Source organism: Neolamprologus multifasciatus, chromosome 7, assembly GCF_963576455.1.
Source record: "Neolamprologus multifasciatus chromosome 7, fNeoMul1.2, whole genome shotgun sequence".
Lineage (NCBI taxonomy): Eukaryota > Metazoa > Chordata > Actinopteri > Cichliformes > Cichlidae > Neolamprologus > Neolamprologus multifasciatus.
The window spans coordinates 32,241,661-32,265,919 of NC_140445.1; the positions used below are offsets into that span (position 1 = coordinate 32,241,661).

The 24,259-nt window shown below is 42.9% G+C and overlaps 1 protein-coding gene and 1 long non-coding RNA gene across 16 annotated transcripts in view; both read left to right on the forward strand.

Annotated features, from left to right (window-relative positions):
* Positions 1–23,387, forward strand: LOC146514583 (uncharacterized). Its single transcript, XR_014875027.1, has 3 exons — positions 1–6,133; positions 10,053–11,093; positions 12,702–23,387. It is a non-coding gene; the product is annotated as an uncharacterized LOC146514583 (long non-coding RNA).
* vav2 (vav guanine nucleotide exchange factor 2) overlaps positions 1–24,259 on the forward strand; it is a 213,041-nt gene that overhangs the window by 39,153 nt on the left and 149,629 nt on the right. The gene's annotated exons all lie outside the window — the stretch shown is intronic.

A 24,259-nucleotide genomic window follows, 5' to 3' on the forward strand; every position in this document is an offset into this window, starting at 1 on the left:
AGCGCAAAGTAAAATTATTTCTAAATTATATAACAGCATCCGGCGGTGTAAAAACGACAGCACTCTGTATATTAAAGCGAAGTGGGAAAAGGAGGGTAATTTGTCAATTACAGAGAAGTGTTGGGCTCACGCATGCAAGATACAGTGGGCTACCACTGGGTCTAATGTTTGGCGTGAATTTTGCTGGAAAAGCATTATGAGATTTTTCATTACCCCTGCTCAACAAAGATATCGAGGAATTGGTGATAAATGTTGGAGATGTGGGGGAGACGGAGCTAACCATTTCCACATCTTTTGGGACTGTAAAGTTATTCGCCAGTATTGGTCTCTAATCCATGATCATTTACAAAATGTTTTTTCATTTGTTTTTCCTTCTACTTTTGAGACCATATTTTTGTGCAATGTACCAGTGGATAAACTGAATTCCAACGACAGAAGACTCCTGTATATCCTTCTGGCCGCAAGTAAAAAGCCTCTTATGAAAAGATGGCTTAAGCCTGAACCACCAACGATAGAAGACTGGATACATTCTGTACAAGAGAGCTATACGATGGAAAAAGTGTCATTTTCTCTTAAACTTCAGAGGGATACCTTCTACGGAATATGGTCTAAATGGACAGACTATGTTAAGCATATGAGATGTGATTTTGTATATGATGTTACAACACTGAGTACTACGTAAACCTACCTGCTCTGCTGCCTCCTAACCCTAGTTTTTTTTCTTTTCTTTTCTCTTCTTTTTCTGTCTTCTTTATTTTTCAATTATAAGTTAAAATGTGACAGCAAAGAAAGTGTAAAAAGGCAAACTACTGTTATGTTCAACTGCTGTCCCAATAAAAGAGATAATAATAAAAAAGAAAGTGTACAATCTGCATATTGGCCAACATTTGACAAATTTTTATAGATGAACATAACATTTGTTCTGACTGCCAGTCACTAGTGGCTGATGCTGAAGATCAAGCACAGCTATGCAAACATTTTGGTCACTTTAAATATTTTGTATTTTATCTATCAGCTTATACCACCAGGAAGTCCCAAAATCATTCTGCAGTGTCAACAAGTTCAAAGAAACAGCAAGAGTCATAGTGAGCTAGTTTTACAACTAGTAGAGTTCTGGAACATATTTTATGCCCCTTTGGGTCCTGATGTCAACATTGTGTAGTCACTCTAAGAAACTGTAGCAACTTACACAGACACTACAGAGAAGAATCGTGGCATAACCACCAAGACACCTTGAAAAAGATTGCGCTAATGTACCTCGAAGTACTGGTGCGTTTGTAAATATACCAAGTAATGATGAGTATGATGTTTGTATGTGAGTATGATGAACAAAAACTATCCATGACATGACATTTCTTCTTTCTTCATACCCTTACATTATAGAATCCTAGCAACAATATTAGAGATTGTCTGTTTGTGTTTGGGCAGGCACATGGTTAAGATGAGATTGTTGTATGGTTAAATCTGATTTTAAAACATGAGCTCAGTCACTTGAACTTATTTAATAGGCATCCAAAAGCTGTTGTAACCCAGGATGTGAATCTCACTATGTCTGATTTGTTTAGCCATTTGAATAACCTCCTGTGCGATCTAATGTGTCTGTTAATAGTGAGGTAACCTGGTATGAAAATTCCACCGAATATTGTCGGGAAGTGCTGTGAAGGCTGAGCAGACAATGAGATATTTGTGATGTCAAACACACCTGTTTTTTTTGTTTTTGTTTTTTCCTGAATAGCCCCAGTCACAAGGGAGATTTGACTTCATTACCGTTACCAATAGCATGTACAAGTCCCTTTATATTACATTTTAAAAACATAGTTAATTCGTTTTTGTTTAGACAGTAAGGCATAAAGGGAGCTGAGGTTGTAATATTGTTTCATCTAATGGCAGATCCATTGAAAGCGTACATGCATAGAAGTATTTGGGTATGCGGATAAGTGACAGGTTCATGTACACATTGCTAATGTTAAGAAGCTGAGTGTGAAATCTTACTTTACTTTTTATTCTAAGAAAAAAAAAAAGGACTTCCATTTTTTAGCTGTTTTGAGTTAGTTTGGATACTACATTAGGCAGGTCTCCCTGAGCTATTAGCCAAAAACCTGGCATGTCTAGACATGGTATGCAGTGTGTCCTTTAAAATTCTTCCTAAAACTTAAGGAAACTGGACAAGTGGAAGACAACACTATAAGTGTCAGGCCTAAAAAACATATATAGCAAATGAACAGTATCTTAAAATCATAACCTTAAGGAATAGGAAAGGAAAGATCAAAACTCTGACACGGGACCTGAGAGACATGTTTGGCACTTCAGTTGATTCATTTGCTCTTCATGGAAGCCTCATCAGAAATGTTTCAGTGAAACGGTGCCTGTAAAGAAGCCAGAAGGAAAGGCTGAGGTATTCCAAATTACACAAGAACTGGACTGAAAACAGGTCTTATGGAGAGATGAATCCAGATTTTAAAAAACTGGTTCAAATTGTCATCAATATGTATAGAGATCGGGTAAGAGGTAAAACAGAGAGTGTCTAGAGCTGTCTGTGACAAACTTTGAAGGCTCTGTCATAGTTTGGGGCTTAAATGCAACCCCAGAGTATTGGGGATCATGTCAAAATTCATCCCTACATCAGGCTGATGGAACTGAATGAAGTACCATTAGATTTCAATCTACCATGTTCCAGCTGGAAGGCATCTGGTTGAAAAAGGCTTAATTTTTCAGCATGACAATGCAGTAAAAGCAAACCTAGATAGAAAAACACAGTGGAACCCTGCCAGTCATGGATTGGCCTCACGGGAACTTGGATCTCAGCATTATTAAGGCAGTGTAGGATCATCTTGACAGAGAAGATCTTTGGAATATCCTAAGTTTTACCATTTTTCTATCAAAGTACAAATAAATGGGAGTAACTCAAGACTGTAGATTTCAACCATATCATCCAGTCATCGCTGGCATGAGTGGACATGAGTGGATGGTGTAAGGCAAGTAACAGGACCTCAGTAAACAAGTTGAGATTTTTTATTATTTTTCTTATCAGCTGTCAGCCTGTCAGATATGTTACACATCAATGGGAAAGGAGAAGGAACATCTTGGTGAGGACTTATTTCTTTCGCTGTGTCTAAGGGACTTCCTCAGGTCCTTTATATGCAAAAAAAGCAAATCTGGCCAGACAAAAAGGAAAAAAAAAATCACGCACACTGTATGCTCAATGAATTTTTTTTCTCTCCGTTTCCCTACATCAGGTTGATTAAAATAGAAAAAAAGAAAAGATGGTTGACTTGTCTGACATCTAGACATTATAGCCAGAGTGTTTGAGCTGTTGTGCTTTCTGTGCTGATCAAATATTCCATTACTCTGCCTGCTCCCCTGCATGTAATAGAGTGGACCATATCCATGTTCAAATAGTATTAGACTGTTAACACTCCCACTCTCTCACAACAGTATCCAAATAATTGCCTCTCTCCACATCTACCCGCTGCAGCTCCAGTTTTAGCTGGTGGTGTGACACCCAGTGTGTACAGCGGGTTGATGGAAATTATTGTTTCATCATGGTTTATTCAGAGAATGCCAACATCCATCTGTCAGAGCTCGAAGAGCAATATTGCTTTGCATCAGGTTTTCTTTATTTATTTATATTTTTAAATTGCTATGTACTGTTGATGATTTGCTTTGTAAAAGATTTTTAGCAAAGTGGAGAGGAATTTATTCAAAATGACATTTTATTGATCTTAATGCAGAAATCTTCAGGCAACTCTTGCTCAAGAGTTTAAAGGTCATCTTATTACTATCTATCAGGTGTTTTTTTGTTTTTGTTGTTGTTTGTTTTTTTGGGGGGTTGGTCAAACCAAGAAACAATTCTGGCCGTTCAAAATGCACAGTTCAGTTTAACTGTCCTCTTTTCGTTGTATCTTTGTGCACAGATCAATGTAGGTTTGACGAATCAAACATTTGGTTAATCATAGAAGATCGTGTGGAGCTCATTTTTCTTCAGAGACCTTTTTCCCTGACAAGAACCTTTAGACTACAAAAGAGTGAGCTTCTTATCTTTGTAAGCTGATTAAAGTACTATTGACCTATTCAGATTTGTAAGTCTACTTACTAGTTTGAATACACATGCCAGTGTAATCTACTCCTTTTAGGTGTGTTGCTTCCTCACAATTATGTAGGAAAGTGAATTTTACAGTAAGTTGGTTTTATTGTGAGTGAACATGGAAATTGTTTTGTTTTCTTTCTTTTTTCTTTTTTGTGGTGATGGCACAGTTTGCAATTGGTTTCACTTGTTGCCTGTGGGCCTTCTGCCTCAATTGGCTAGCTTTCTACCCCTAAAGAGTATAGCTGTTTTCTGCCTTTGGAGACAGTTGTGCCACTTTATAGGCTTATTTGTTTGTTTTAAGATTGCTCTCAGTTCCTCTTTCTCTCAGATTTTCATAGCATGTTGGATGTGGTGTCACATTTTTTTTAGATTGGGACAAAGAAACTGATTTCTTCACCTTCATCGCTCCCATCAGATGCACTTCTCCATGCTCTTTCTCCTAGTTCATTGCCCCTTTCCTCTCCGAAGCAGACAGATCCTCTCTTAACAGTGTATGAGAATAACTAACATGCTTTAGCAATTTTCAAAAATGAATACATAAGGAAATTCCCATAGGTGTGTTGATTTTGATACCTCATTATGGAAGCATTTAGAGAAGCTGGTAAGCTTGTAATTCAGACCAGCAAACACATGTTAGAAAGATGCCTCAAGGACACTCGTCATGATGGCTGATCTCATGATTAATGATTGTCCTTGAGGACAGCTTGTTTGTGATATGATTTACCAAACTGACTGTGCATAGGCTTAACTCTCATCGGGCTTGCATGTTAATTAATTACACATAGACTGATTGCAGTTGAGTTGATTGCTTCACCTTGCTCCCAGCTTATAGGAACAGTTTTATCAGCGCTGTGTGGGGTTGTGAGATCTTTATAGCTGAGCTGTTTACTGCTGGCAATTTCTGCAGGGGATGTTTCTCTTTAGATATGTATCTATACTAAGATGTATTTCTCAATTGCTCTTCTTTTATTCCTTTTTTGAAAATATCTTTGATTTATACCTGGATCCTTTTAGCCTGCAAATCTCAATGGCGGGCTTAGATGATAAGTGCCTACAAGTGAAATATAGATACACAGATCAATAAAAGGTTTGGTGGAGTAATACTTCCAGTGAGTTCCTTACTGAACACAACTTGCTCCTTTGATGTTGCTAACCTGAGCTGGATATGCTGACATCTAATAGCAGTAAACGATACAGAATATCATCTTTACATGATAAGGCTGTAATGTGCCTCTAAATAATTTCTGTCCCTGTTTTCTTAGGTCGCCACACTCTCCGTTCCCTCTTTCATGCGAAGCACTTCACTGTGTCATTCAACAGCTTAGGAGATGCCCCTCCCTTCAACCCACTCTCCTTTTTTTGCCATCTGCTTTGAAATTAATGCACATGTTGAAAAGTAGGCTAAATCCAAAGTGACAGCTTTTTCTCCCTCCTATTTTTAAAGATGTGCTGCAGGCAGTGTCCAGCTATGTGGGAGATGGAGTGGAGAGAGCTGGTTTATCAAGCTGCTTCTGCCTCTCAGATTCTCTCACCTCTGCCCTGTGGGATGCTTCTGAGACCATAGCTCATAGCATCGCTTTTCTCAGTTTGCGATCGGCTGTGTTGCTCTTTCACTGCTTTCATTTTCTTGGCCATATTTCTGTTATGCATCAGTCAATTAAATAACACTAAACTATTCCCTTTTCATACACATTCAGTCAGTTCCTCTGGGATTTCTGTTTTTTGTGATATTTGAGGGTCAGCACAAATGGATTATGAAAATAATATTTAAAACTAGCTGAAATTTAATTCTGTGCTAGTTTGCAGTAAATTGTAAATTGTAGAGGATATAATGGCATGTTAGTGCCATAGAGTCACTTAGCTTCAGGAGAATCATTTTTTGGGGAGAGGGCTTGTGTCAGTCGCTGAAAGCCTCTGTTGTAAGACAGCTGAATGTGCCTATGTAGCCGTTTGTAATGTTAATGTTTCTGATGGTTATAGAGAGAGGTGTCAACAATTCTCTCAAAAAAATGTAATGCCTTGGGTGTTCATTTGTGATTGTCAGGCGTTGTGGAGTGGAGGCGAGGAAGAAGGAACCCAAACGCAGGACTCGCAGGTAGGTGAAGCTGGGTGATTTATTGATGATGGAATGAACACACAGAACAGAGGAAGGACATGGCTGGCTGGACGACTGACTGAATGAACGAACGAAGGACGGACTGACTGACTGACTGACTGACTGGCTGGCCGAACACTGGCGGAAACAACAACACAGCCTAAACATCATCAATGACACGACAAAGCACGAGTGGAAACAGAAGACTTAAATACACAGACTGATGAGGATGATAATGAGAGACCGGTGAGTACACAGCTGAACATAATCTGGCTAATGGCACGAGACGAGGTGACACAGGAACAAACAGGAAATGAAACAGGAAGTGGCAAAATAAACTGAACATGAACAAAACGGAAAGCACTGGGTCACCGACCCAGGAACCCTGACAGTACCCCCCCCTCCAAAGGCCGGCACCCGACGGCCAAAAGAAAGAAAAACCAGAACAGGGCGGGTGGAGGGGGCCCAGGACGGAGGGACGGAGTCCAAAACAGAAACAGTTCAGGCGGCCGAGACGGGACAGTTCAGGTGGGCGGCCGCGTGGCCGGTGGCCGAGACGAGACAGTTCAGGTGGGCGGCCGCGTGGCCGGCGGCCGAGACGAGACAGTTCAGGTGGGCGGCCGCGAGGAAGACGGCGGCGGCCGCTGAGCTGGTCCGGTGGGCGGCCGCGAGGAAGGCGGCGACGGCCGCTGAGCTGGTCCGGTGGGCGGCCGCGAGGAAGGCGGCGGCGGCGGCCGCGAGGAAGGCGGCGGCGGCGGCTGAGCAGGTCCGGTGGGCGGCCGCGCCGGCGATGACGTCCAGAACGTGGCTGGGGCGACGGTGCGGCAGCCGCAGGACCAGGCGAAGCAGAGGCTGGCGACGCGGCAGCCGCAGGACCAGGCGAAGCTGAAGCTGAAGCCGAGTCTGAGGCTGGACCAGGCGACGATGATGAAGCCGGAGCTGGACCAGGCGACGATGATGAAGCCGGAGCTGGACCAGGCGACGATGATGAAGCCGGAGCTGGACCAGGCGACGGCGAGGGTGAAGACACGGAGGCCGCAGCTGGCGGCTGGACGGGCTCCTCGGGCCCTCCAGCTGACGAGGCAGGAGACTGGACGGGCTCCTCGGGCCCTCCAGCTGACGAGGCAGGAGACTGGACGGGCTCCTCGGGCCCTCCAGCTGACGAGGCAGGAGACTGGACGGGCTCCTCGGGCCCTCCAGCGGACGGGACAGGCGGCTGGACGGGCTCCTCGGGCCCTCCAGCGGACGGGACAGGCGGCTGGACGGGCTCCTCGGGCCCTCCAGCGGACGAGACAGGCGGCTGGACGGGCTCCTCGGGCCCTCCAGCGGACGAGACAGGCGGCTGGACGGGCTCCTCGGGCCCTCCAGCGAGAACAGTCTCGGGACCAGCGGGCACAGGGGCCCCTGGCAGGCGCAGAACAGAACCAGCGGGCGCACGGGCCTCTGGCAGGAACAGAACAGGGCCAGCGGGCGCACGGGCCTCTGGCAGGAACAGAACAGGGCCAGCGGGCGCACGGGCCTCTGGCAGGAACAGAACAGGGCCAGCGGGCGCACGGGCCTCTGGCAGGAACAGAACAGGGCCAGCGGGCGCACGGGCCTCTGGCAGGAACAGAACAGGGCCAGCGGGCGCGGAGGCCTCTGGCAGGAACAGAACAGGGCCAGCGGGCGCGGAGGCCCCTGGCCGGAGACAGGCAGGGCCAGCGGGCGCGGAGGCCCCTGGCCGGAGACAGGCAGGGCCAGCGGGCGCGGAGGCCCCTGGCCGGAGACAGGCAGGGCCAGCGGGCGCGGAGGCCCCTGGCCGGAGACCGGCCGGGCCAGCGGGCGCGGAGGCCCCTGGCGGGAGAGCAGGAGGGCTCACAGCTGGCTCTGGGTGCTGTGGCTGCAGGTCCGGGGACTGAATCGACTGGATGGGAGGCGACTGGAGGACGGGAGGAGACTGGACTACAGGGGACTGGAGGACGGGAGGAGACTGGACTACAGGGGACTGGAGGACGGGAGGAGACTGGACTACAGGGGACTGGAGGACGGGAGGAGACTGGACTACAGGGGACTGGAGGACGGGAGGAGACTGGACTACAGGGGACTGGAGGACGGGAGGAGACTGGACTACAGGGGACTGGAGGACGGGAGGAGACTGGACTACAGGGGACTGGAGTGAAGGCTGAAGAGCAGGTGAGTGAACTGACTGGAGTGGAAGCTGAACAGCAGGTGAGTGAACTGACTGGAGTGGGGAAGCTAAGGGATGAACAGAGGTTGGCGATGCTAATGGCTGAGCTAATGACAGAGTTACCGAGGGGGATAAGATGGCGGCCTGGGCTAATAAGGCTGGTGCCTGAGCAGGGGACACTTCAGCTAGCCTAACCAGGGACAGTGCGAGGGCGTGAAAGGTTGGATCAGGAGGTGGATGAAGAGGTGAAGCAGTAGGTGGGCCGGTTAGCTCTTCCAAGCCTCCAGGGAGGTCAGGCTGGGTTGAGGCTGCCCTCAGCCTGGGCGCTGGGACAGGCACGGGAGGTGGCTGGACACCAGTCACCCCCACCCGGGAAACAAGAGTGGATGTGGAGGTAGACTGCGTCGCAGCTGCCTTCCTCCTGGGAGCTGGCACCGGTGTGGGTGTAGGCCGGGCCCTAGACATCTGAGGAGGTGAAATGGCTGAAGAAGAAGGCCAAATCTGGGCTGCCGTGCTGGTGGGGAATGGCTGAGTGACGGGTGTGGAAATGGTGACCGGGTGTGTGCTACTGGCAGGTTTATCAGAGTTCAGTCTGTTTTTTCTGCCACCACGATTTACAGTCTTTGCGGGAGCACAGCAGAAAAACTCTTCCCAGTCTACATCATCCAGGAGGAAATCCCCCCATGGATCGGTGGTGGATCTGTTATGTGTTTTATGTGAATAATCAGACGATGGATGTGGAAAACAGTTAGTGGAACTCACCACCGGGAGTGGTTGAAAATAGTCCATATTATGGCGGCGTGTGCGCCGCTTTCTTCGGGAAGAGGAAGCGGCCGGGGTAAACAGCTGAGCCCCTGGCGCGTTAGCCTCCATTGAGTCGAGGTGGGAGGCGTAGCCGCGGTGCCGTGGCGAAGGTGGAGGTCTGGCGAATGAGGCGGCGGGTGTGCGAACGAGGAGCGGAGCGGCGAGAGTGGGAGCGGCCGAAACGCGGCACGAAACGTCCGCTCTCCGCGGCAAATGCTCCGAGGCAGGTGTGGCAGCAGGTGGGGGAACGCGGCGTCTCCGAGGCCCGCCCAGAGCCAGGCGAGTCCCCTCGAAGACGTGCTCTCGCTCCGCGAAGAGCCGCTGTTCTCCCCTGACCAACTCTGCCCAACGGTAAAGCGCTGCCACCTGCCGCTCGTTGAGGTCCGAGTCCGCTGGGTCCCAATCGTGTCTTCGTGGCACGGGTCGTGTCATTCTGTCAGGCGTTGTGGAGTGGAGGCGAGGAAGAAGGAACCCAAACGCAGGACTCGCAGGTAGGTGAAGCTGGGTGATTTATTGATGATGGAATGAACACACAGAACAGAGGAAGGACATGGCTGGCTGGACGACTGACTGAATGAACGAACGAAGGACGGACTGACTGACTGGCTGGCTGGCTGGCTGGCTGACCGAACACTGGCGGAAACAACAACACAGCCTAAACATCATCAATGACACGACAAAGCACGAGTGGAAACAGAAGACTTAAATACACAGACTGATGAGGATGATAATGAGAGACCGGTGAGTACACAGCTGAACATAATCTGGCTAATGGCACGAGACGAGGTGACACAGGAACAAACAGGAAATGAAACAGGAAGTGGCAAAATAAACTGAACATGAACAAAACGGAAAGCACTGGGTCACCGACCCAGGAACCCTGACAGTGATAGTTTCAGTTTTTGCTATTTTAAAAGCAGTTAATAAGAAAAAGAAGCATAGCCAGGTTAAAGCCTCAGAACCTGAGTAACTTCAAAGGAAAGAAATAAAAAAACATTTTTTTTGGCTTGTGACTCAATATAATTTTTACAACCTCATTAAAAAAAATGGAATACTGAGTAAACTGTACAAAACAAGCAGAACAGAAGTGACAATTTGCAAAACCAAACTAACACAAAATTGACATGTCTATTTATTTTTTTTTAATATAAAATAAATTCAAGTTACAGGTGAATTGTTATTCTTTGGTTGTGTAACTTTTCTTTTTTAAACAGCTACAAAGAGAACGTTTTCATTGTCGGATGAAGACAGGCAGGTTTAGAGTGCAAGCTTTTAAATGGACTGGTTCTTATGTAGCACTTTTCTAGTCAATTCAAGCACTCAAATCGCTTTCTTACTACAAACCTCATGCACATAAGTGTTTTTTGCACATAAATGTACAAACACTTGCACTCCTGGTTCAGTAACTCTACCTTCTCTACCTTCTGAGCCACAGCTGCCCCATCCTATTGCTGATGATCTATGTTATTTAGCACTGTCTTGCTGAAATAAGCAGTACTTAACTGGAGGAAAAGAAAGATGTAATCTAGATGGAAGCATATGTCAATCCAAAGCTCTGTTTACCGTGTACACTGAGTCATTGTACACTGGATTAATGCATTAATGCATGTAAGTTCAACTAGATTGGTATTTTAAATGCACATACATTCATGGTGAAGTGTGATCATGAAAAATCCATAGAAGCTGTTAAAATGTGAAGGAAACAGATTGATTTGTCCTAATGTTCTGTTTCTGGTACATTTTTAAAGCTAACGTGAAATATTTTCTAGCATTTCACATGAAGTGCGCTGCGCCCATACAGTGGTACAGAAATAGACCACTCATATTCATATCTTTTGAGGCATGAAAAGAGGTATAACCTTGTATTTTTGGGGTCTGTTTATACTGCTGCCATGTTGTGGATTACAGACACTGTACGTGGGCTAAAGCCTCCAATTACAGTGGGGCAAAAAAGTATTTAGTCAGCCACCGATTGTGCAAGTTCCCCCACTTAAAATGATGACAGAGGTCAGTAATTTGCATCAGAGGTACACTTCAACTGTGAGAGACAGAATGTGAAAAAAAAATCCATGAATTCACATGGTAGGATTTGTAAAGAATTTATTCGTAAATCAGGGTGGAAAATAAGTATTTGGTCACCTCAAACAAGGAAAATCCCTGGCTCTCACAGACCTGTAACGTCTTCTGTAAGAAGCTTTTCTGTCCCCCACTCGTTACCTGTATGAATGGCACCTGTTTGACCTCATCATCTGTATAAAAGACACCTGTCCACAGCCTCAACCAGTCAGACTCCAAACTCCGCCATGGCCAAGACCAAAGAGCTTTCGAAGGACACCAGGAAAAGAATTGTAGACCTGCACCAGACTGGGAAGAGTGAATCTACAATAGGCAAGCAGCTTGGTGTGAAAAAATCAACTGTGGGAGCAATCATCAGAAAATGGAAGACATACAAGACCACTGATAATCTCCCTCGATCTGGGGCTCCACGCAAGATCTCATCCCGTGGGGTCAAAATGATCATGAGAACGGTGAGCAAAGATCCCAGAACCACACGGGGGGACCTGGTGAATGACCTGCAGAGAGCTGGGACCAAAGTAACAAAGGTCACCATCAGTAACACACTACAACGGCAGGGAATCAAATCCCGCAGTGCCAGACGTGTTCCGCTGCTGAAGCCAGTGCATGTCCAGGCCCGTCTGAAGTTTGCCAGAGAGCACATGGATGATACAGCAGAGGATTGGGAGAATGTCATGTGGTCAGATGAAACCAAAGTAGAACTTTTTGGTATAAACTCAACTCGTCGTGTTTGGAGGAAGAAGAATACTGAGTTGCATCCCAAGAACACCATACCTACTGTGAAGCATGGGGGTGGAAACATCATGCTATGGGGCTGTTTTTCTGCCAAGGGGACAGGACGACTGATCCGTGTTAAGGACAGAATGAATGGGGCCAAGTATCGTGAGATTTTGAGCCAAAACCTCCTTCCATCAGTGAGAACTTTGAAGATGAAACGAGGCTGGGTCTTCCAACATGACAATGATCCAAAACACACCGCCCGGGCAACAAAGGAGTGGCTCCGTAAGAAGCATTTGAAAGTCCTGGAGTGGCCTAGCCAGTCTCCAGACCTCAACCCCATAGAAAATCTGTGGCGGGAGTTGAAAGTCCGTGTTGCTCGGCGACAGCCCCAAAACATCACTGCTCTTGAGAAGATCTGCATGGAGGAATGGGCCAAAATACCAGCTACTGTGTGTGCAAACCTGGTAAAGACCTATAGTAAACGTTTGACCTCTGTTATTGCCAACAAAGGTTATGTTACAAAGTATTGAGTTGTGTTTTTGTTATTAACCAAATACTTATTTTCCACCCTGATTTACGAATAAATTCTTTACAAATCCTACCATGTGAATTCATGGATTTTTTTTTTTCACATTCTGTCTCTCACAGTTGAAGTGTACCTCTGGTGCAAATTACTGACCTCTGTCATCATTTTAAGTGGGGGAACTTGCACAATCGGTGGCTGACTAAATACTTTTTTGCCCCACTGTAAGAGACAGCCACAGTGTTACATCTGAAAGGCATAAGCAGCTACATATGGCCATGCACACTCTCTCTTTCTCTTTCTCTTTCTCTCTCACTCTCACACACACCCACACACACATAATATACACATAGTCTTTCCATGCTTGAGGCTTTGGGCTGTGATCTTTCCAAAGGTTTCCTCCTGTGGCCCGTGTGCCAGACAGTCTGGAGAGCTGTGGAGGGGCTGGCGTCGCCTCGCCTGCTGGATGAAAAAGCCAGTAACATTTGCTTTCCATGGCACAGCAACCAGCTTCCTCTCTTCTCCGTTCCACCTCTCCTGCCCTATCTCCCACCTCCCCTGCTTCTCCTTTTGAGGAGGATTACCGGCAGAAACTGGACGTTTGATCCTGCCTTGCTATCCACCATTGCTGTATCCGTCTGACAAGGCTCTTTGTTTCTTGTACTCTTCCAGACTTCTCTCTTTCTTGCTCTGACTGTGTTTAAAAAAAGATAAAAGTTAAGCCCTTTTGCTGTCTGCTTTTTGATGTCTCAGATTTAGCTCCGGTCTACCTCGAAGGACCCAGGACAGGTGGATCACAGATATGCAAAAAGTTAATTCAATTTTAACTGGAATGGAGCATCGAAGATCATAGAGACAGTTGTTGATAACTTATGACTGTTTCCTTTGATAATGTAGAACAAGCAGTGTAAATGGATAATTAACTGTCATGAAGTGACAGATTTTTTTCAAGCAGCAAAGCTCAGAAATATACAAAAACATAGCAGACGATGACTTGCATGCTTTTTTAAGGGCTTTTTTGTCTGTTTTTCTTACCGCTGTGACAGTGTTGTTCATGATTAATTGTGAGGGACAGTGCCAACAAGCTTTCCTTTGTAATTTGCAGCAGAGATGTAAACAGGAAGTGTGCTCCCAATACATAATGTTGTTGACTCAACTACACAGGGTGATCAGGGCCAAAAAAGTTTGATGTCATTGTGATACATTGTGACAGAGGACAGGATTCACTGACCTTAAGCTGTCAAGCTAAAGTGTAAACAGAGTTGCTTCATTAAGGCCTGACGGTTGCATGCATAAGTTGAGGAAAGCCACCCCCAAAAAAGAAATAACACCCCTTCAGTGTAGGCAGTAATTATAGGGATTGCAAGCAGCTCTCGAAATCCAAGCTAACTGTGATTAATTTGTATTGACGCAGGTCACGTTGCTTTTAATATTTGTCAAAATAAATAAATGCTGTTATTACAGAATATTATATAAGATCCGGTGGACTATATCAAAGGAACTGTAGAAGTGAAAAATACAAGTTACAGTTACAGTAATATTTATAAATATTTATAAATGTTAGTTTTTTTTCTGTGACATAAACTTGTTTAAAGTAGCAAACCGGACATCATATAGATCAAAAATGTATATATTACATACATTTTTGATAGAAAACAACACTCAGTGTTTATCAGGAGCATCCTGTCTGTCTGAATGAAAAGGCTGTTAATATCCAGTCCTTATTCAGACGGTAATGGGCAAAGCAGAGGCCAAAAATACCTTGCAGTAAGAAGCAATGTGCCTTTCCTTCTGCTGAGTCTAAATAATAATCTATTTATCAAAGTTGGGCAATCATAAATAGGTGTGACTTCAAGCTGAGAGTAATTATTTCCTATTATCCTAATAAAGAAACTGGGAATTTCATGAGAAAAAAGTATAATGGATGCTGAAGGTCTGGTATTTTATATAGAGCAACAGCTCGTATACCAATCAGAGTTGATGGTTCCATCCTCGGACCCTCTAGTCTTGGGTAAGATACTAAACCCTGAGTTACCCCTAATGCATCTGTGTGAGTGTGTGAGCATTAGGTTAATGGCACTTAGACAGAGGGAAAAAAATGGATGTGTGCATGGATAAATGAGGCTTGTGGTAAGAAAGCAATTTGAGTGCTTAAATAAAGTCGAAAAGCACTATGTGAGTACCATATTTTTCTATGGCTTTTTCATGAAAAATATAAATTTACATTGGATACTGACTGACTGATTAGATGCATGGATTATGTGAACGAGTTGTTTGCTGTTCAGGTAGCTTTTTTAAGCCTGTTGTTGTAATGGGAGTTCTTCTTATGTAGTGCAAGTTACTTTAGCATAAAGCCTAGAGCAGCCAGGGATCCACCAAGCTTCCAATTAGTAGATGACGTGCTCTACCTCCTAGGTAATGGACACCTCATTGTAGTTTTAGGTCACCATTGTCCAGTATATCACTGACAGTATGTAAACTGTATCTTACAGCATCCACCCGTCCAATCACCTAATCTGTAAATTGGCTGATTGGTGCATTGTGTGTCACATCTAAGATGTGTGATGACTGAACGATTGTTAATCCAAGCTGTATGATGATTGAAGTGGGCTGAGCTCGGTCCCACAGCCAGTTGGATAATTAACAGGCTGTTCTCCATGTTAATAGCATTAGTCACCTTGGAGATAATCACAGGCATCTAGAGCACAGAGCCGCAGCCCCTCAGTGTACCTGATAGCCTCCTTAAACAAAGAGCTGACGTATAGACAGCACTAGCTTGTTGACTTTTGGCATAATGTATTTCTACAAGTAGCATTTCTTGCTTTCAATTTTTCTTAAAGCCAAGGTGGCAGCTGGTAAAGGACCTTTTTACTAATTGGAAGGTTGGTGGATCCCTGGCTGCCCCAGTCTGCAAAAGGAATAGTACAGGACTATTTAATCTTTGAGAAAACCTTGTTTGCCATTTGTGTTCTCAAATTCATCCACAGCCATGTGAAAAAAAAACAAACAAACTTAAATCCTGTGAAACACTAAGAACAATTCATGATTAAGTAGCTTGTACAGTAGAACCACCTTTAGTAGCAATAACTTGAGGTAATAGTTTTCTGTTTGATTTTGTCAGTCTCTCACATTGTTTGTTCTCCATCTCCTGCCACATGATTTCAATAGTGTTGAGGTCTGGAATTTGATTGGATTAGTGCAACAGGTTTTTTTTTTTCAGCCACTGTTGTAGATTGCTGGTGTACTTGGGTCATTGTTCTGTTGCATAAGACAGTCTTAGCTGTCAACACACAACCTCATATTATACTCTAATACTTTGGAATGAAGAGGAGTTCAGAGAGATCAGTGCCTTTAAGGTGCCCAGACCCTGTAGCTGCAAAAGCCCAAACCACCAGTGTGCTTAATGGTTGGTATAGGGTGTTTGTGCTGATATATCGAGTTTGGTTTTCTCTAAACGTGCCTCTGTACATTGCAGGCAAACAAGTTGTCTTTGTGTTTGTCTGTGCAAAGGACATTGTTCCAGAGGTCCTGTAGTTTGTTTAGATGTAACTTGGCAAACTAAGCCATTTAACCATGTTCTTTTTAGAGAGAATAGGCTTTCTTCTGCCAAGCCATACTTTTTCAGTGTTTCTTTAAAAAAAAACATGCTAACTTAGGCCTATAGAGTCTGCGATGTTTTTTTTGTTGTTGACATTTCTCTGCACACTCTGACCTAGCTTTCTTTGGTAGGATTGTGGCATAGTGTTAACTCATACCTGAATGCTCCAGACCAGAAAACTGCCAAATTTTTAGCTTTTGTATAGGTGGCCACGCTTGATGATGATCATAGAGAACACATGACTGCATAGAGTTCTGCAATTTATTTTTCCTTTTTTTCTTTTTTTTATTCTGGGATTCGTTGCATGTGTGACTAACATTCTGTAATTTGGAAAAATATAGAGACATATCAAAGCTTATCAGTATGTTTCACACTCTCATCTGTTCGGATTGGTTGCCAGAAGCTCATATGGTGATTTTGGCTTCCAGTAAAATATGATTCATCTGTATCTGATTCTGTTTTTCAGTACAAGCATAATTTGTTTTGGGGCCACAGAAGTGTTTTTAATTAAGTGACTTATGATGAATCTGAAATGTTAAGAGAATGTTAAAGTTGTTGTATGTGTGCTATGTAAAAAAAAAAAAAGAAAGGAAAAAAAAAGTCTACACAGATTTCAATTCATAGTTATTTTTTCAGCCTTGTTTGAGTCAGCCTTGAGGAAATGCAAGGCAGTGACTTAATGAGCCTAACGAATGTAGTCATGTTCAGTTAAGTTAGGATCATTTTGTCTAAACTATGCATGTAAAATGAGTATTTGTTTTGAGCCTTTGTTTTCTGTGGAGAGAGCTAATGGGTAATTTATCTTACTGTGAATCTAAATCACCACAATGAGTCTCACGTTGTGAGGAAAACTCACAGGGGAAAAAGAATAGATGCAGTTCTCCTCTCCATGGCCTCGTGTCATAAATTACCTGGCCATTGATCCATGGGTGTCTAAGATTCTTGGTGGACCTCCTCCACACATTCATCAAGCTTTAAGTCTGCAGCTAATGCCTCAAACACACACTCCTCTCCGGAGGGTCAGCAACATGGCCTGTTGCTTAGATACAACACAGATTTGTATTTATATGAAGAGAAGATTGTACCTGGAGGGCTGCATTATGCACTAAGATGTTTGAACATCTTGGCCTGTGTTAGATTTTTGGTTTAGTATTGAGAAGACACTTTTCATACGTGTAAAAAAGTTTGAACAACACCTGCAGAAAGGAGGAAGAAAGCCTCCTGTCTGCCTGATTCTTTGAAACTTAAAACATAAGAAAATATAAGAAAACATATCTTGAATGCTGTTTGAATCACATTTGGGAGGTTAAGAAGAAAATCAGAAATAGGAAATTCAGGTAATGTAGAATTAAGTGGCATTTGTTCCTTAACTCGTTTCCATTTTCGTGTTTTCATTTCCTCTGCAATATTCTTTGAGCAATTTTTGTGACAACTGCAATGAGTGGCAGAGTTGTGTTGATGCCAATCATTATATTCATGCAATGTTTTTAACTCTGAAGGCACATACAAGTTGAGCTGGTTGCAAATACAGGTGAAAGCAAAGAACGAGCCTCTCGTTCCAACAATAAACTTCAGTTTTATTGCCCTGCATTTCAGTTGTCAACAGTGTTCATTGTTGCACGTTGCTGCTTTAAGGAGTTCTCTTCTTGCTGCCGACTCTATTTGCAGTGGTCCATCTGGGATTTGAGAATGTATGTACAAAAATTGTGGCAGTCCATTCAGGAGATGTTGCAGAGGAAGACCTGACCTGTAGTTCTGGGGGGAAAGTGAAGGATCAGTAAAAACATTAATTTCATTCTCTATAAAATCACAATTCTTGAAATAGTTATATACATGCAACAGTCTAGATGAGAGTGGTTAACCATGTGACTACTGAACAGACCACTGTTATGAACATAGTGATACCAAATGACAGCAACATCAGGAAGAAGGAACACGACAAACTTGAGAAGTACCAAGGACTCAGAGAAGAGCTGAAGAAGATGTGGAGGGTGAAGGTAGCAGTGGTCCGAGTGGTAATCGGAGCACTAGGTGCAGTAACTCCCAAGCTAGGCAAGTGGCTCCAGCAGATCCCAGGAACAACATCCTAGATCACTCTCCAGAAGGGTGCAGGACCCTCAAGCTCCCAGGCCTCTGGTACAGGACCTGAGCTTGAAGGATAGACCGCCCAAATGACCGAGAGGGGAATTTTATCTTTTTTATATATAAAATGAACATAATGACGTGATAATCCATAAAGAATAGTAGCCCATCTTGCACTGCTACTTTAATTTTAACTCATTCATAAGTTGTAGTTAAGGTCCCATTTCATTTCCCACACCATTATCCATGAGAGCATGTTCTTTGTTCCTAGCTTTGGTCATTTCCACATCAAAAGGTAAAAAGGAGGAAAGTGCAGTACCTTAACACACACCATGCTTCCTTTTTTCAACATTACCTTTAACTCTCTCCCATTGAAAAAGGCTTTTCATTCCCATGAAGATGACTCTTTTGTTGTTGTTGTTATTTTCAGGTTCACTACTTTCATGTGGCAAGCATGTTACTGATGGCTTGTTACGCTTGTGCAACTAATGCATTCTTCTGATCTCATAACCAGTGTTAGTGCTTGTGTTTTTATGAGTAGCCAGTGTAAGGGTGAAGGTAGACTTGATTAAATTATGCTCTACAGCTGTGGTGACTTTCTTCCACTGGAGTCTATGATGCTCTAAGCTGAATTATCTTCCTTTGTAATGGAGATTAACCTCACTAAAAAAAACGTACGTAGCCTATTTAACTTCCATATTTTAACATGGGCCACGTGAGCCTCACTAACGAAGCAGTTCTGCCTCGACTGCTAAGGGTTGTACAAGATTTAAAACTGTGGTCAATCCTTCCCTGCTTACAGGCTTTTAGGGGTAATAGGATAAGATTAACACATTTGCATACTATTGCAATGAATTATTCATGCAGTGTCCTCTTCTCTAATTTGCAGGAGAAGGGCCTGTCTCCTCATTGACTTTAACATCTGGGTGACCTGGAAGTGAAGCAAAAGAAGCCCCAGTGCCTATCAATCCACTCTTAGTGTCACCTGGCACGTGCCACCCTTGTATTAGCTTGGTACTTACTATAGCTCAGCCAGCCATGTGCACTAGGGTGTGGATTGGAAAAACTGTTGCAATTTGAGATAAAACTATGGTTTACTTAAACATATTGTCCAAGTATTCAGAATACATTCATTCAATTTTATTTTTAAATTTAACTTTCACTTTGCAACCGTTGCATGTCTGCAGCCCTGGAAACTCAGATGAATCATTGGCTCTTTTAATGTTCATCAAAGCAGACATTGATCACAAATAAGGAAGTCCCACGAACACAGAGAGGAACTTTGCACTCGTGTTCATATTGATTTTGTTTGTTCCTTTTTTGCACGTTTAAAAGAGAATAGATACAACATGATAGCCTGACAAGAATGGGAGCTTAACTCACTGGCGTTGACACTGGTAAGACCTCATGATAATTTGTGGGGCAAATGCTAAAGACTATTTGGTATTCATTTTCCACATAACAGCTAAGTAGTTTTTGATAAAGCCAGCTAGCAATGTAATATCTTTGCAATTTGCTAAACTGGTAATTATGCTGAAAATTATGGGATTAAAAATGGCTCAACACAACAAGCTGGAGATCACCTCAAAGTGACTTTACAAAATTAGATGTAAAAGCTGTTAAAGGCTGCCAATTATATACCCAATATTAGCAGTCAATTAAAAATAATAGCATGCAAGTTTTCTAACTAAAGTAGAATATATCAGTTTTCTTTGTTACCTTTTATTTTAGGTAAATAACCAGTAATAATAAAGATACCACTGGCACCGGGTGTTTCCTGGTTTTCAGTTTCTTTCTACTTGTAGTTGGAAATCATCATTTTCAATTGTAACAGCCTCTCAGGTTGAATTTCAAACTCTGAAAGTCAGAACACCCCAACTGCCAATCTTAGATGGCAGCTGTTAACATAAGCAGTAGTAAAACTGTTAAACTTTTACTCTGTCGTGCATTTGTGTTTGCCAAATAGGCTTTTGGTAGATCATTGACCAGAGTCTGCCTGTGAATGTGATGCAGCGGTGTTTTAATGTGCAAAAAGAAAAAAGAGCATTGTTTTGTAGTGCTAATGAGTGGCTCAAAATGTTTGGTATAAACAACATGTGCAAATGAATACAGCGCTGAGAATTGTGAATTATGAGCATTATGTAACATGCATGTGCTTATGCTGCTTATACTAGGCTGAAAGTATTAACTTTGTCTGACCCTTCTGGTTGTTTTTAGGTTATAGTCATAACCATCCATCATATATTATTAATATCTACTAAATCTAGTAATATATGTCAAATATTTCACATATATTAATTTATAATTTCACAGCACTAGCAATCTGGTAGAAATGTTTTGTGAATTTTTGAAGCTCCTTTTCAAAGGCTTTCCCCTCACCTTGTTCCTTTGTTGGCTGGTGATTTAGGCTGAATGGGGTTATTACACAGCTGGTGTAATGGAGATTTTATGTCTCGAGTTTAGCACTTGGATGAGGCATATTTGGAAAGACTGAGTGCTGATCACTACAAAGCATGGACCACTCATTACCAGAAAGCATTTGCCTCCCTTGCTTGCATCATTAACAAAATATTTGAGACCCATGATCACCTTTGCGTTTGGATGCATGCACGTGCCTCTTGGTAGGTGTGCAAATGCGTGTGTTTAGACAGCTTAGTCAGCCTTATGCTTTAGTCATCTGAGCTCCTTTTTGCTGCTCTCCCTCACCTGCTGATGGCTCTCTTCCTGCTGTTGTAAAGGTACAGAATGATTCACAGCATCTAGTCACAACATGGGGCTCCCAGCTCCCAGACAGGCATCAGTCTCTTTCATTGACTGCAGTTCTGTGACTGACTGTCTGAGTATCTGATGATCTGATCTGACTCACCTCAGTCTGCTGGTTATAAAGCCCTCTCCTCTCCTCTCACCATTTAGTTCCCCTCTTCTTTGACTTGAATTGCTTTACGTGCTAATTATTACTCTTCTTCTGAAAGTACATGTATTGGTAAAGTTATGTTTCCCCAAGGGTAACGGTTCTAAAATGTCCAACAGTGAAAAGTATACTCTAGTGAAATGAAAATATAATCACTACCTTGAGAAATAAGGTGAGCCAAATGCACAATACTGTGTTTGCAACCTTATCTGCAAGCTATACCTAGTGCTTGTTATCGTGTCTGGACTCACACAAAATTGTTTATCTGAACAACCTACTGCAGTGCGTTGTTTTTGAACACACCCTGGACTTGTTAGATGTGCCTTGCTGCATACACTGCCAAGTTTATTAGAAACAGTTTTTTCTTTAACTTCTTCATACACTTTTTTTTATTTGTTTAAACTGTATTCTCTGCTTTGTTATATCATAATGGTTCTGTTAAGATACATTTAGATTTATACAACATACTATTACTGTTGTTTTGGTTTCACTGATGTCACTGCCTTTGCTTAATGGGAACTGTTGTCAGACACATCTGGTGCCAGAAACACAGTATCTTCTTTCTTTCTTTTTTTTAATGTTTTGTTTGTAAATTTGCATCTAATTTGTGAAGCAATAGGGGATAATTGATTCAGGAAACTGGTTCTGATCAGATCAATTTGGAAGCAGTTCTTCTAAATTCTCAGCCTTACATACAACCTCCTCTCTTTTTTGTTATTTCTTCCCCATGGGCTGTGATCTGCCCCACCTCATTCCCCCTTTTCCCAGACACCAAAGAGCTACAGTTTTTTTTTTTTTTTTTTTTGGGGGGGGGAGCAACAAACAAGTCACACTTCCCTGTTACTCCTCCTCTCTCCTTCCATATTCATTTGCACACTTTTCTGCATCCCATTTCTCTAATTTGATGTTGTGCAGTTCCAGGAGGAAGTTCTAATTTGTATCTTCTTAGATATGAGCATGTAGTGGGTGTGTGCAGATAAGGACCACCCTCCCACAGGAATAATGCATTATTCTCTGTGTGATGTAGCGTGGTGATATGGTGGAAGGGCTTGTCAAGGATGTGATGGGTCTTTGTTACCTGACTTTTTCCTTTTTTTCCTGCTCCTTTCCTTCCTCTTGCCTTCTATCTCGGCACTCCTCCCTGCCTTCCTGACAAGTGTGCCTCTTTAAAGAGCCGTTTGCTGTTTGACTGAGAAGTCTAAATCAGAACATTGCTCCAGTGGTGCACACACACCACCTTGTAAAAAGCCTCATCCCATCTCTCTCCCTCTCTTTTTCAAAAATCGTATTTAACTTTGCCATATCTGTTTTGCTTTTCACTTTCCATTGCTCCTAGACTTTCACTTTCCATCTTCTAAACATGTGATTTAGTTTAAATACTTGTGCACTGATGCCTGAATCTGATTATTACTGAACTTGCTTCTAGATTGAACACCTTTAGAAGCACGATTTTCAAACTAAAGTGAAGTAAGAGGAGTACTGGGTTGACACCACATTGCCTTCAGGTGGCAAAGACTCAAAGCAAACAATAAACACACTTGTGTGCTCAACAGAAATGCACACAAGCTCATTTGTTTGTTCACAGTTGCATTTGTTTTCCTGGTATGTGGGGGAGGTATTTATGCAAAATACCACGTCTCTATTTCCATCTTTTTTTTTCTCCATGTAAAAAGATTGTTTTGTAGGTTTGAAGGATTCTTAGATGTCAGGTGCACGCAGCAGAACAAGCACCATAACAGCCATTGTTTTAGTCATACAGCCACACGTGGGAGTGATCTTCTTTTTGTTTGTGAAGTTTTGGAGGTAGACTTCATAATCAGTGAATATGTCTTTAATGAGTCTATGCTGGAAAATAGTGACAGATGCTTATCATAGAGCATAAAGGTAATGTTGTTTGGTAGTGGCTCCATGTTATAGTGGTTAATACAGTTGCCTGAGACACCAAAGATTCCTGGTCCGAGACAGTTAAAGTGACTGCTTACCTTCAGGCTTCCCACACACAAGACACTTTCAGTTTCTAAAGCATCTGCTTGTATTAGTTCTATTATTATTATATTTTGTTACATACTAGTCTGGTGGGAATAATGCCAACGTAAAGCTGCTTTTTCAACAAACTCAAGTCCCGAAGTTTTCTCCATGGTATGAATGCCTGCCCAGGGTTTCACTCTTATTTCACTTTTGTTTCCTGTCTAACTCACATTTTTTTGCCTCGTTTAACACCGAGTCTTTTGTTTGCTCAGAAGAGTTTTCACAGTTTCTCCGATTGTTGCGCCATTCAATACTTCGACTACATGGGGAAGGCTATCAGTGGCTAACAAAAGCACTGTCCTCCAGTCTTTTATCTGGTGGCAGACACACACACAAACAGAACTGCATGGCTAACGTGACACTTATATTCAACCAGTGTGATTGCTGATGTTATTATTATTCAACGACCAGTACCACCAGATTGTGCAGGCAACGTTAAAAATGATGGATTTACGATTGCTCTGAGTTCATGTAACTTTCAATTCTCCTTAAATTAATAAAATATACATAGTTGGTGAATTTTTAATTAAAATTCTTATTTTTCTTTTTTATCAGTGTCTCAATGCGAGATGCACTTGCAACCCTCTAAATAAAATTCAGGATTTTCTGTGCTTTGCCTTGAATTTGTTCCAGACACTGAGGTAACACTTGATAGATTGTGCTGAGGGCTACATCAGCTTAAGGGGATGACCATACTCTGTTTCCTATCAAGTGCACCCACTCTTCCCACTCTAGGAGAAAAAGTATATGTATTCTATTTATTTACTTTTTTATCATTATTTTTAACTTAGATCATAACAACTGTGCTTATTCCTACAGTGGTTTTCTTATCGCCAAATATACATTTGAATGTCAGACACATCTCCCGCCTGCTGATCCATATCTGTAGATTCTCTTTCTCTCGTTTGTAAACCACTCCAGCAAATGTTACCTTTTCTTATATGAACTGGGAAAATAAGCTTTTTTTCTTCACCCCGTTCACAGCACGTGCGGATCTGTAGACAGGATAACCTTGGTTGCTGAACTGTAAATGTCACTGTGGCTCGCTCGCCAGTTGCATTTCTTTTCACAGGCCAGTGTGGCTCCCTTACGGGGGCACATCCGTGACACCAGGACTAAGCAGATGTGCACACATGAATGAGAATGAGTCAGCAGGGCTCTCACTGTT